Source organism: Lepus europaeus, chromosome 5 (genome assembly GCF_033115175.1).
Source record: "Lepus europaeus isolate LE1 chromosome 5, mLepTim1.pri, whole genome shotgun sequence".
Taxonomy (NCBI): domain Eukaryota; kingdom Metazoa; phylum Chordata; class Mammalia; order Lagomorpha; family Leporidae; genus Lepus; species Lepus europaeus.
In genome coordinates this window covers 91,529,996-91,542,458 of record NC_084831.1, presented here as the reverse complement: position 1 = coordinate 91,542,458, position 12,463 = coordinate 91,529,996, and the positions used below count along the sequence as shown (strand labels likewise).

At 34.9% G+C, this 12,463-nt stretch overlaps 1 protein-coding gene across 1 annotated transcript in view; it reads left to right on the top strand.

Moving 5' to 3' along the window:
* Positions 1-12,463, top strand: part of DPYD (dihydropyrimidine dehydrogenase) — a 1,003,571-nt gene that overhangs the window by 288,988 nt on the left and 702,120 nt on the right. The window lies entirely within an intron of this gene.

Genomic DNA, 12,463 nt, shown 5'->3' with positions numbered 1-12,463 from the left:
TTGTTCTATGGACAGTTATGACAGTAAGCCATGTTAACCCATTTTAAGTGTAACTCTGGTCTTTTAGCTTGTGTATCTCTTCTATTATTCATATTTTGAATATAAATTCTTACATGGTAAATCTACATAGAGATGAGAGCATTTACTATCTCTTTAATTGGTCATACACCAGGTCACATTTATTTTTATCATCATTATTGCTTCTATGCCTGCTAAACTTTTCTTATCAGAATGCTATGTATTATCTTATTAGATAATTAATACCTAGCCTAAGAACATCTCTGTCACTCCCTTTAGATGAAAACTAAATAAATTTGAACTGTCTCCAAGCTCCTACATATATTGAACCTCCTTCCTTTCACAAACTTGTCAATACAGTTGTCATTACTGTTTCTGTTATTTAATTACAATAGTAATTGTTATATCAAGAATATAACAATAGTAATTGTTTTATCAAGAATAGGTGGGAGAAAAGCTGTAATATTTCCCCTAGTTTGCATTTTTAGAGGTGCTATACCTGACTTATCTCAGTGTTTGTATTAATAAATTAATGTAATTAAATAGGACAAGTATCTATAAAATATATTTCTACTAATGTATTTAGTGTTTGATCAATAAAATTCTGTTGTCCTTAAGAAACACATATGAAAAAATATTTGGTCAATAACAAATGAAAAACTTAGTCAACCATTAGCTTGGAAATAGTAGTGATGTTATGTGCCTAAAAGAAGACTGCATTGTTGGAATAACTTATGCTAATACAGTTGCATATATCTCTATGAACTTTATGTATGAGGAAACACTGTATTAAAAAAAGACCAGATAAGCTGTATACTTAAGTATCTCCAAATTAACTTTGTAAGAAAGAAATTATTAGAACACTTACATGATTTATCCCTCTGATTCCAGCCATCAGAGACACCTTCCACTTGAAAGAATCAATAATGTTTAAGCTGTTTTATTTTACTTTTTTCCATTAAGTCTCTTTATGTAAGTTATTTTATAATGCTATATCAATTCACAATACAATAGTCCTCATTTGACTCTGCAGAGATATGAGTCCAATATTTAAATGTAGATCCCTATCATATTTATATTGCTGTATATTTGGGTGTGGTGATATGAAGAATGTGTTTCTACTTCAGAATTTTGTGTGAAATATATACCAAAAAGTTTTTTCTTGTCAACAAAAGGAAAGCTTCAGTCTGTAGAAAAGAAGTACCCGCATCCTCTAGGAAATATTTGACAATTTTGATTGTTGATTTGGGAATTTATGACCTATTACCATATGTTCCTTGAATAACCTCACATCCTTCCATGTTTTTGTTCATTAACTTTTCTTCTGTAACGTAATTAATCTTCACTTTTCACTCATTTTATCTACCCTTTCTTGCTGAGTTTAGAGGGATAAGTTATAGAATAGGAATTGTTTTTTATTAAGGTATGGATTTGGCCCTTTTACAAAAAAAAATAGAACCTGAAACAATATATGCATCTAATTTTCTCTCATGTAGCAACAGGAACAGTACAAACCGTCTTCAATACCTGCCTTTCATCTTTGGTCTGTTGTGGTCAGTATGTCCATATTTCTGCTTATGGGAGTGGGGTCAAGGGAAGGCTTCTCCTTTCTTCTTCGGTTTATGATACATAAGTAGCAGAGATCATGTCTGCTTTTACCTCATTGGCTATGAGGAGACTGTCTCATTGACATACTTTAGCAGAAAGAATGCTGGAGGAAATAGCCTTCGGTTGTGTGAACGTATTCTCAGTTAACTTCTAGAACTGCAGAGAGAGAACGATGGAATTAACTTCTAGAATTCCAGAGGGTAACAGATGTAGTTAGAGGAGGCAAAGGCGTCTCCCCCAGGTATGTATCACCATTGATATTTCACACATGAGATCCATAAATCACTTAGTAGTAAAGAAAGCAATGCTTAGGACTTACTGCTTTCATGTTGATTACATAGATAGCATAATAAAAACAGAAGTACGTTTTCTTTCTGTACTTGGGTATGTTATATTACAGATCTCCTTTATTTAAAACTTACTATCTTATTCTATGTTTTCTAAAATAAAAATGTTTTTATTTAATATGACTTAGGATAGCTCAGTAAACTGTATTCACCTAAATGTGTTCTCATATTTTCTCATTTTTTAATACTGTCACTACATTGCTGGGAAAACATCTTTCACTTTGAGACTTTTCCCTTCCCTTACTAATGCTAACAGAGAACATTAAGGAAATTATCTCATTGAGTGTACATCATTGGGTCTTAATGAGTTAATCTCTAACCATGAGTGGTTTAGTTCCCTTTCAGTAGTAAGATAAACCCAATGTCTTTTTCCAAATTGGGGTGAATTGTCTTTGTGATAATTGGAATTTTTAAAAAACTCTTAAACATTGGTACTTTTGCTGAATAAAAGCACCTGAATGGTGTGTTGTTATCAGTGTTCAGAAGTTGAGTTAAAGCCACTACCTAAGGCTTTTTCAAAGTATTATGTAACTCTCTTTGGTTGGTCTTGAAATTAATGTAAAGAGTTACAACCATTGCTGCTTTTTTTATTTTATAAACATGAGCAAAAAAACAGAAAATACCAAAGTATGTTGCATATGGTTAAGGTATTTTTGTGAAAAAGTGTTTTTCAGTTGTGGGTGTTTTTGATTTGTGTGCTTGTATGCTCATACTGCATTATATGAACAATGTACTTTTAAAATGTCCTTTAAGAGTCATTATCCATGGCTATTTATATCATAAGGACCCCAAGGTACTAATCATGTTTCTCCCATAATATGTCCAACACATGTCAATTGCAGCTGCAATGGAAATTAAATATGTATTGCATGACTAGCATTTCAGGCAATTTGCTAAGATTTAGAAACACAAAATCAGAGTTCAGTTTTAAACTTTTATATTGAATTTAAAAAGTCATAAAATATTCAGGGAATAACCGTGTTGCACAATTTGAGAAGTAGGATGCAGGAGGGTGAACTGCGTGTGGGTAAATTATTTTACATTCCTTGGACGATTCTGTGCTAGAGCCATATTTAACAACCACTGCTGTAGATGACTGAAGAGCTGGGGCCTCAGCCTTTGCTTCAGAGGAGCCCATTTCTTTTTCTTACACTGGTTATTTATCTTCTGGTACTTTCTTAATCTGATCCTTGCAGAACAGGGTAGAGCTGAAAAAGTTAAACAAACATGAGTGGGAAAGAACATCCACTAAGACATCCTCAGTTAACTGATAAAACTTTATATATTCTTCTGATATGTTTTTTCTTTTGAATTTTTTTTTATCTTAAAAACATGGAGAGATAAAGGCTGAGGGGAAAGCACCGTGGAATCTATGTTGACCTCATAGTGGACACTACGGAGCAGTGACTGCAGGAGGGGATTGCAGAGAGGGGGAGTCCCTGCTTCCCTGTATCTCTCCAGGAGATTTCTCCTGAATTCGCTTCTTGCTGTGACTGCTCCATCCCTTTGTGCTGCTGGACTACTGCTGTTGTCTCCTAACCGGTCTCTTTGGCCACCATTAACCACACAACAGAAACGGTAATGTTGCCAAATCAAATCTGATCTCATCACTCTCTCATTTAAACCCTTTGATAGCCCCTATTTCCTTCTGGATAAAGAAAATAAATATGGCTTTCAAGGCTCTTTTTTTTTTTTTTTACAGAAATACATTTATTTTGATGAATAGCTCACTCTTTTTTTGTGTGTGTGTTCTTTTTTTTTTATTTAGTAAATATAAATTTCCAAAGTACAGTTTATGCATTGCATTGGCTCCCCCCCCATAATTTCCCTCCCACTCGCACCCCTCGCATCTCCTGCTCCCAATCCTATTCCATTCACATCAAGATTCATTTGCAATTATCTTTATATACAGAAGATTGATTCAGTATATATTAAGTAAAGATTTCATCAGTTTGCACTCACACAGAAACCCAAAGTGTAAAAATACTGTTTCAGTACTAGTTATAGCATTACTTCACATTGGACAACACATTAAGGACAGATCCCACATGAGACGTAAGTACACAGTGACTCCTGTTGTTGACTTAACAATTTGACACTCTTGTTTATGGCGTCAGTAATCTCTCTAGGCTCTAGTCATGAGTTGCCAAGGCTATGGAAGCCTTTGGGGTTCGCCGACTTTGATCTTATTCCAACAGGGTCATAGTCAAAGTGGAAATTCTCTCCTCCCTTCAGAGAAAGGTACCTCCTTCTTTGATGGCCCCATTCTCTCCAGTGGAATCTCATTCACAGAGATCTTTCATTTAGGTTTTTGTTTTTTTTTTTTTTTTTTTTTTTTTCCCCCAGAGTGTCTTGACTTTCCATGCCTAAAATACTCTCATGGGCTCTTCAGCCAGATCCGAATGCCTTAAGGGCTGATTCTGAGGCCAGAGTGCTATTTAGGACATCTGCCATTCTATGAGTCTGCTGTGTGTCCCGCTTCCCATGTTGGATCGTTTTTTCCCTTTTTGATTCTATTAGTTAGTATTAGCAGACACTAGTCTTGTTTGTGTGATCCCTTTGACTCTTAGACCTATCAGTGTGATCAATTGTGAACTGAAGTTGATCACTTGGACTAGTGAGATGGCATTGGTACATGCCATCTGGAAAACATTATGCGAGTGAATTAAGCCAGTCCCAAAGGGACAAATATCATATGTTCTCCCTGATCGGCGACAACTAACTGAGCACCAAAGGGGAAACCTGTTGAAGTGAAATGGACACTATGAGAAACAGTGACTTGATCAGCTCTTGTTCTGACTGTTGATGTACAATGTAATACTTTATCCATTTTAGTATTTTTTTTTGTTCTAGTACTATTGGTTGAACTCTGTAATTAACACACAATTATTCTTAGGTGTTTAAATTTTAACTGAAAAGTGATCCCTGTTAAATATAAGAGTGGGAATAAGAGAGGGAAGAGATGTACAATTTGGGACATGCTCAATTGGACTTGCCCCAAATGGTGGAGTTAGAAACGTGCCAGGGGATTCCAATACCATCAAGGCTCTTCAAAATTTCTCACAGCTTACATCTCCATTTACTTTACTGATGTGTGTTTCAATTTTACCTCATTTCTCTCTCTTTCTCTCCCCCCCCCCCTTTTTTGGTCATAGGCCTAGAAATATCAGTGTTTTTATATTCAGATTCTTAGCTCAGTGTCCTGCTTCTCTGATGCAGTTCTCTTTACTGGAGTGATCCTCACAAGCCACCCCATATACTAGGTTCCTGTTTCTTGTCTGATGTCCAGAACAGAATTTGTACGGTATTAATGGAATTTACTTCCTGCTTTTGCAATTCATATGTTTGTTTTCATCAGAAGTTCCATCAGAAGTTAAGCTCTTTGAGGCTGAAAATTCTGTCTTTCTTCATTAGTAGATCCTAGCAAAGTGCAATCACATAGTAGGTACTTTTTAATTTTATTTTTAAATTATTTTAATACAACTGTTTTGGCCATTTTCCAAAATAAATATATAGAATATTTTAAAATGTTGGTAATTTGGGCTATTATAACACACCAAACCCAGGGAGAAATATATTTTTCATTATTATAATATTGGTGCTACTTTATTATTGTAATAAACAAGCAGGTATAGTGATGTTAATCATGGTGATGGTGGTGATAGTAGTAATAGGTAAAATTATTTCATGTTCAGTAGTGTAATATATCACATTAACTTTTATTTTAATCTTTAATTAGTTTTTAACAGATTCAATGTGGTTTGTAGATACAATTCTAAAGTGATCCTTCAAGTGGGTATCATAAACACTTTTATAGATTTGAAATTAATTAAAGAAATTAATTAAACAGTATATTAAAGAAATTAATTAAAACAGTAAATGCAAACCAAAACATGGAAAATGAGCTTTTTAGAGAAAGTAGGAAAAAATTGACCATGCAAATACCCATACTTCCACTTATAAATCTCTTATAGACACAGTGATGGAAAACCAACTTGGGGGCTGATGACACCTACCTGTACAACACCATCCCATTTAAAATTCTTGAACAAAGTGACCTTATGCTCTGTAAGAATTGGACTTTCTATTTAGTCTCAGTTTCTATGCTGTTGCCAAGAGCTGATTTTTTTTTCAGTTATCTCAAAGAAGATTATTTTCTAAATGTGAAGTTTCCCAAACATTATAACAGCAAATACTACAATTAAGAAAATCAATTGAGATTGTGAAGTTAAACTTGCCACAATGTGGCCTTTAGTTAAATCTCTTGTGCTTTTTATTTCTTTTCTTTTCTTCTTCTTTTTTTTTTTTTTATTCGACAGAGTTATAGACAGTGAGAGAGAGAGACAGAGGGAAAGGTCTTCCTTCCATTGGTTCACTCCCCAAATGGCCACTGCAGCCGGCGCTGTGCTGATCCTAAGCCAGGAGCCAGGTGCTTCCTCCTGGTCCCCCATGTGGGTGCTGGGGCCCAAGCACTTGGGCTATCCTCCACTACCCTCCCGGGCCACAGCAGAGAGCTGGACTGGAAGTGGAGCAACCAGGACTAGAACCCAGCACCCATATGGGATGCCAGTGCCTCAGGCGGAGGATTAACCAAGTGAGCCACGGCGCCCGCCCCATCTTGTGCTTTCTTAAATGTAAAATTCTTCTCCATAAAAGTTATTCTAAGTAGCTACTTAATCAGGAATTTATAAATTGTACATAATCATGTATATTTTTATTTATTTAGAGGAAAATGCAATAAATTTTAGACTGCCACCTTCTGTACCCAAATAAAAACTGTCATTGTTTCATCAGTTTTCACAATTATGAAAAGATTTTTTAAAAAATTAATTAGACTTAATTGTAAGCAAAAAAAAGTCATGAATATTTTGCCAATCCACTTTTTAAAAAAATTTATAATACTGTTTAATTTAGTGTCACTTGTAAGTGCTCCTGTATAATTGTGAGATGGCTCCTAAGAATTCAGAAATGAGAGAAATAGAATTCCAGCTGTGAGTTAATTAAATTATTGCTTAATGAGTTCAAGCAAAACTCTAGGAGGAGATAAAATAGATGTAGGGCAATTATTCTTTGATTATATTAAGGTATGTGTAGGAAGTGCACATTAATATATGGAAACAAATAGTAGATGCTAGTCACCTGTAGCAGTACAGAAGACAAAAGAAGGAAAAAGTAAAGCATCTGAGGAAATATTGACAGTGTCTCTTTAAAGGTGTCTAAATCAGTGGACCTGGAGTTCTTTGAGCCGATGTCATGAGATACTTGGGTAAGTCCATTTTATAAAGCTCTAGATTTCCTTGTTCTGATGCTAGCTCAAAAAGTGGCATCAATTCCCAAATAGTTTGACTATGGGGCAGTGTCAGTTATGCCAGTCAGAGTAATACTGGTGCTATGACAGGTGTTTTTGTTGTGCATTCTGCTTCCCCTAGTAACATGCTGCTCTAATAAATGCCTCAGATATTTCTAGTAGCTGTTCACTGCATTCAGATTGTCAAGTTGTCTTAGCACCATATTCCTAAGACTAAAATAACTGAAGCACCCCTTAAACTTAATTCTTCTACCTTATAAACCTTTCCTACCATTAACTATTTAGCCAGTCTTCAAATGACATACTTTGCATATTTAAACCTTGGCTCATATTCTTTCCTTTACTGAGGAAATCTTTAAATCTGTCTCCTATGCTAAACTGAATGCTTCTTAGAATATTCGTCTCCAGTGCCGCTTTCTTCATGAGACCCTAATATCCTTTCAGATGGCGTTATTCTCTCTTCATAATTATATAATGAGGTATTTTGTATATGTTATATAGGAATGGGTATAATTTTCCTTTTGTTATTTTGAGTTTATATACCCCCCTGTTCCTCACACAAAAACAGTGTATTAGAAATAAGTGGTAGTGAAAATTCACATTTTATCTTTCTATTGCACAATTTCAGCATATTTCTTGACACATGAGACAACCTGAAGGTTTTTGAAACAAATAATTAAATGAATAATAAGGAAAAGAAAAAAATGGAAGAGGTTAATCATAATATAATGACTACTTGAGATCATTTACACTTTTAAGATACATGGATCTTTCCAGGCATCCTTTTTATCTTATCTTTTTTTTTTTTTTTTTGCAAAATTCAAAATCATGTTCTTGTTGTTGGTTCTGACTAATCACTCAAAGGTATTCTTAAGTCATTCTTACAGTTTGGCCTTATCGGCACATCAAGCCTTACTGTGTCCAGAATATTATATTATTATCTTTGAGTATTTTTCCTAATTTTTAAATGTAGTTTTATTTGATTGATAATGTTTAATAAGCATTTTATGATGAAAATAGTGACTAGGAAATTCTTTTCAAAATTGTGTGGTTTTCTACTGGGTATGACCTTAAAATATTGTTGATGATTAATAAATACTGAATTATTTAATTAATTAAAATATACCTATTTCATGGTCATTGTCATCAAAAATAAGTGTTAATTGTTAAATCAACAATAGGAGTCACCGTGCACTTAACTACCCATGTTGGACATCTGTCCTTAATGAGGTATACTGTGAGAATTAATGGTAAAACTGTTTTCAAACAGTACTTTATTCTTTGTGTTTCTGTGTGGGTGCAAACAGTGGAAATCTCTACTTAGTATAGAGTTGGTTTTCTGTATATAAAGTGAATTAAAAACAAATTTTAATGAAAAATGGAGTGGCAGAGGGAGTAGGAGGTGGGATGGGAGTGGGGGTGGGAGGGCAGGAATGGGGGGGAAGAAATGCTGTATTCCTAAATGCTATACACTGTAGATATGAAATTTGTATTCATTAAATGAAAATCTTTATATATATATATTCACATATATATACACATATATATGTACACACACACATATATACACATTTCATTCATAGTATAGTTAAAAGGAGGTAATTTATTCAGCAAGAAGATTATTTTTAAATATACTATAGCCCATTTTCTTATTTAACAATAACCCTTTTTAAAAAATATTTTTACTTATTTGAGAGGTAGAGTTATTGACAGAGAGAGAGAGAGAGAGAGACAGAGAAAGGTCTTCCATTCACTGGTTCATTCCTCTAATGACTACAACAGCCAGAACTGATCTGATGCCATGAGCAAGGATCCTCCTCTGGGTCTTCCATGCTGGTGCAAGGGCCCAAGCACTTGGGCCATCTTCTACTGCTTTCCTACGCCAAAACAGAGACCTTAGCGGGGAGAGGAGCAGCCAGAACATGAACCAGTGCCCATATGGGGTGCCAGTGCCGCAGGCAGAGGCTTATCCTACTATGCCACAGCGTCGGCCCCTTAACAATAGCTTTTATAAGAAAATATAAACTAGATTTTTAAGTATCAAACATACTTATTTTCTTTGAATTTCTTTGAATGGAGACATGGAGGGATTTCTATTATATTTCTGTCTATACATTTTATAGGATAAAGATACCATTCACTTTTTGTAGTTCCCCAAATTAAAGATGGGAAAATTCTGTTTGATCTTTTCATTGTTCAGGCACTGGTTTTCTTTTAGGAGTTTCCCCTGGTTTAACTGACTCTTAAAAAGCTGTTGATAAGAGAATTGGAAAATTATTTAACTAAGCATAATGGTTTCTTTCAACTGCTGCTTATGACTGCCTGTTATAATTTTTATGATAGAATATTGCCATTTGAGCATGGAATAGGATATTATTGAATAGATATTCTTAGAATTGGCTTAGACTGCCTCGGCTGACATAAAAAATACCACAGACTGGGAGATTTTAACAACATTTCCTTTTCACAGTTGAGGAGGATGGAGTCATTGATCGAGGTGCCATCATGATTGGGAAAGACCTTCATTGGTTTACATGCATGGAGAGCAAAAAACTCTTATTTCTTTCCCTCTTCTTATGAGGGCACTAATTCAGTCATCAGGATTCCATTCTCGTGATTTCACCTAAATGAAATTATCTCCCAAAAGCCAAATCTCCAGATCACTTTGGGGTGATGAATTTTAAGGAGTTATAGTATTCCAGCATGATTTTCTTTTAAATGTAACAATTACACTATAGGTTTGCATTATACTCTGGCAGCATATTGATACTGAAGGGTTAATTTTATGATAGTTAACAAAATTAGGAGTCACTTGTGATAGCAAATATTGTCATAGAAGAGTTAAAGTAGCACCATAATATACAATTCCCCTACCTTAATTGAATGAAGTTGTATGTGGAGTAAGTGAGGATTAAATTAAATGCACATATCCATTTGTATAATATACAATGATTTTCAATTAGAGCTTAGCAATATACAACTAGGTAGTTATTTTTACACAATCACATGGTTGTGCTTATCCCTTTATGAATCACTGCTATGTAAAATATGTTAAAATAAGAGGTTAGTAAGAAAGGCATGAAAAATGATATGTACATGGGAGAGATTGATGCAAGTAGGAAGAAAACCTATGCTTTATATTTCATTTTAGGAGTAGTCTTCTATAGGTATGGAAATATGAAACTTAACAGGATGATTTATCTAATATTTTTTAGTTATATCCGGTTTATACAGGTTCCATTAACCATGTTTGGTTAACAGGATTAGATAAAAATGGACTAACATTCTTTGAGTTGAAATGCTTAAAGTATGTGTGCTATGAAGCAATACCATCTCTAGACTTCATCAAACCATTGTATTTTTTAAAAACAAGTCTGTCTTAGAAGCAATATGATTTAAACTTAAATGGTTTTTACTCTAGATTTTGCCTGTGAATTGTTTAAGGCAGGACCAGCACAATCATGTTCTCACTCAAATAGAACCTATGTTGGTTCCATTACTATTGTTAATTAGTATTACTTACAAATATTATATTAGGAATTAATATATAGAAAACTAGTACTATAATACTGATTAATTTATATATAAACTCAACAAACCATTTACAGTACAATATTGGGGTCAGGTGGTACTGGCGGGTAAGCTGCCATTGGGATGCCTGTATCTCATACCTGAGTGCTGGTTCCAGTCCTGGGTTTTCTGCTTCCCATCCAGCTTTCTACTGATGTTCCTCAGAGGCAGCAGATAATAGCTTGAGTGCTCACCCACGGCAGAGACCCAGATGGAGTTCTAGGTTCCTGGCTTCAGCCTGCCATAGCTATGGCCATTGTGGCCATTTGGGGAGTGAACCAGCAGTTAATAGTACAGTCAGTTAGTCAGTCTGTCTGTCTGTCTGTCTCTCTCTCTCTCTCTGTCTCTATCTCATATGCTTTTCCTTTCAAATATATACATATATATGTATAAATAATTTTAATTGTATTAAAGTTTTGACTTATTTACTACCTTATCTCCAAGTATGTGAGTGTATCTATGTATATGATCTTCTGATTAACCATGCAATGCCACCTGGTGTGCAGATGGGAAGGATACTACACATCAAAGGCGCTGTTCACACCCAGCCCCATCATACACAAACTTACATGGCTGATAGCTAACAGCTGTTCATTTTGCTTATGTTACTGGGATAAATTTTGCATCTAACTCTTAATTCATAAGTTAAGTTTGGAGAACAAGATATTCATATTTGTGTTACTCAAAGACTATGATAATATGCCCAATTTGTGGGGAAAAGTCATATTCAATTCATAATTTCTTCCTTGATCTTTAATCCATTTCATATATCTGTTCTTTTTAAAACTCACATAGTAGTTTTGTTTGTTAAGCCCTTATGTGTGATTGTGTGTTTCACTGATAAATTTATCAGTGCTAGGATATTATCCTTTAAAACTGGCTGCTATTCAGTATATCTCTGGATAAATTCTCTTTTCTTGGAAAGAAAATAGCCTTTCTTTTCTCTTTTGTAAGGACTATACCTTATTCAGCTCCTTCCCCTCCCCCCCCCCCTTTTTGGAAAAAAAAATTCTTTATTTGAGAGTTAGAGTTACAGACAGTGAGAGGGAGAGACAGAGAGAAAGGTCTTCCGTCCACTGATTCATTCCTCAAATGGCTGCAATGGCCAAAGCTGAGCTGATCCAAAGCCAGGAGCCAGGAGCTTCTTCCAGTCTCCTACACAGGTTCAGGGGCCCAAGGATTTCTGCTACTGCTTTCCCAGGTCATAGCAAAGAGCTGGATTGGAAGAGGAGCAGCTGGGACTAGAACTGGCATCATATGGGATGCTAGCGCTGCAGGCAGAGGATTAACCCACTATATCACAGTGCTGACCCCTCTCCTTTTTTTTATCCCTTTAGTGTTCCCATTGGTTGATCATATTTTAAAGTATATTTCTAATCCTCTACAATATACTCAGCACTGTGCTAGGAACTATAGATTATAAAATAAATAACAATTACAATACACTATAGTCAGTCCTACAATGGTTGTGTATGTACTGAATACATATAGCCTTTCTTTCTTGTCATTATTACCCAAATAATATAGTATAACTGTCACCAGTGGCAGCCAACTTGCCTTGGTTCCTTTTTGCCAACATTGTAATGAATTATAGTTCAGAGAGATGCAAGTA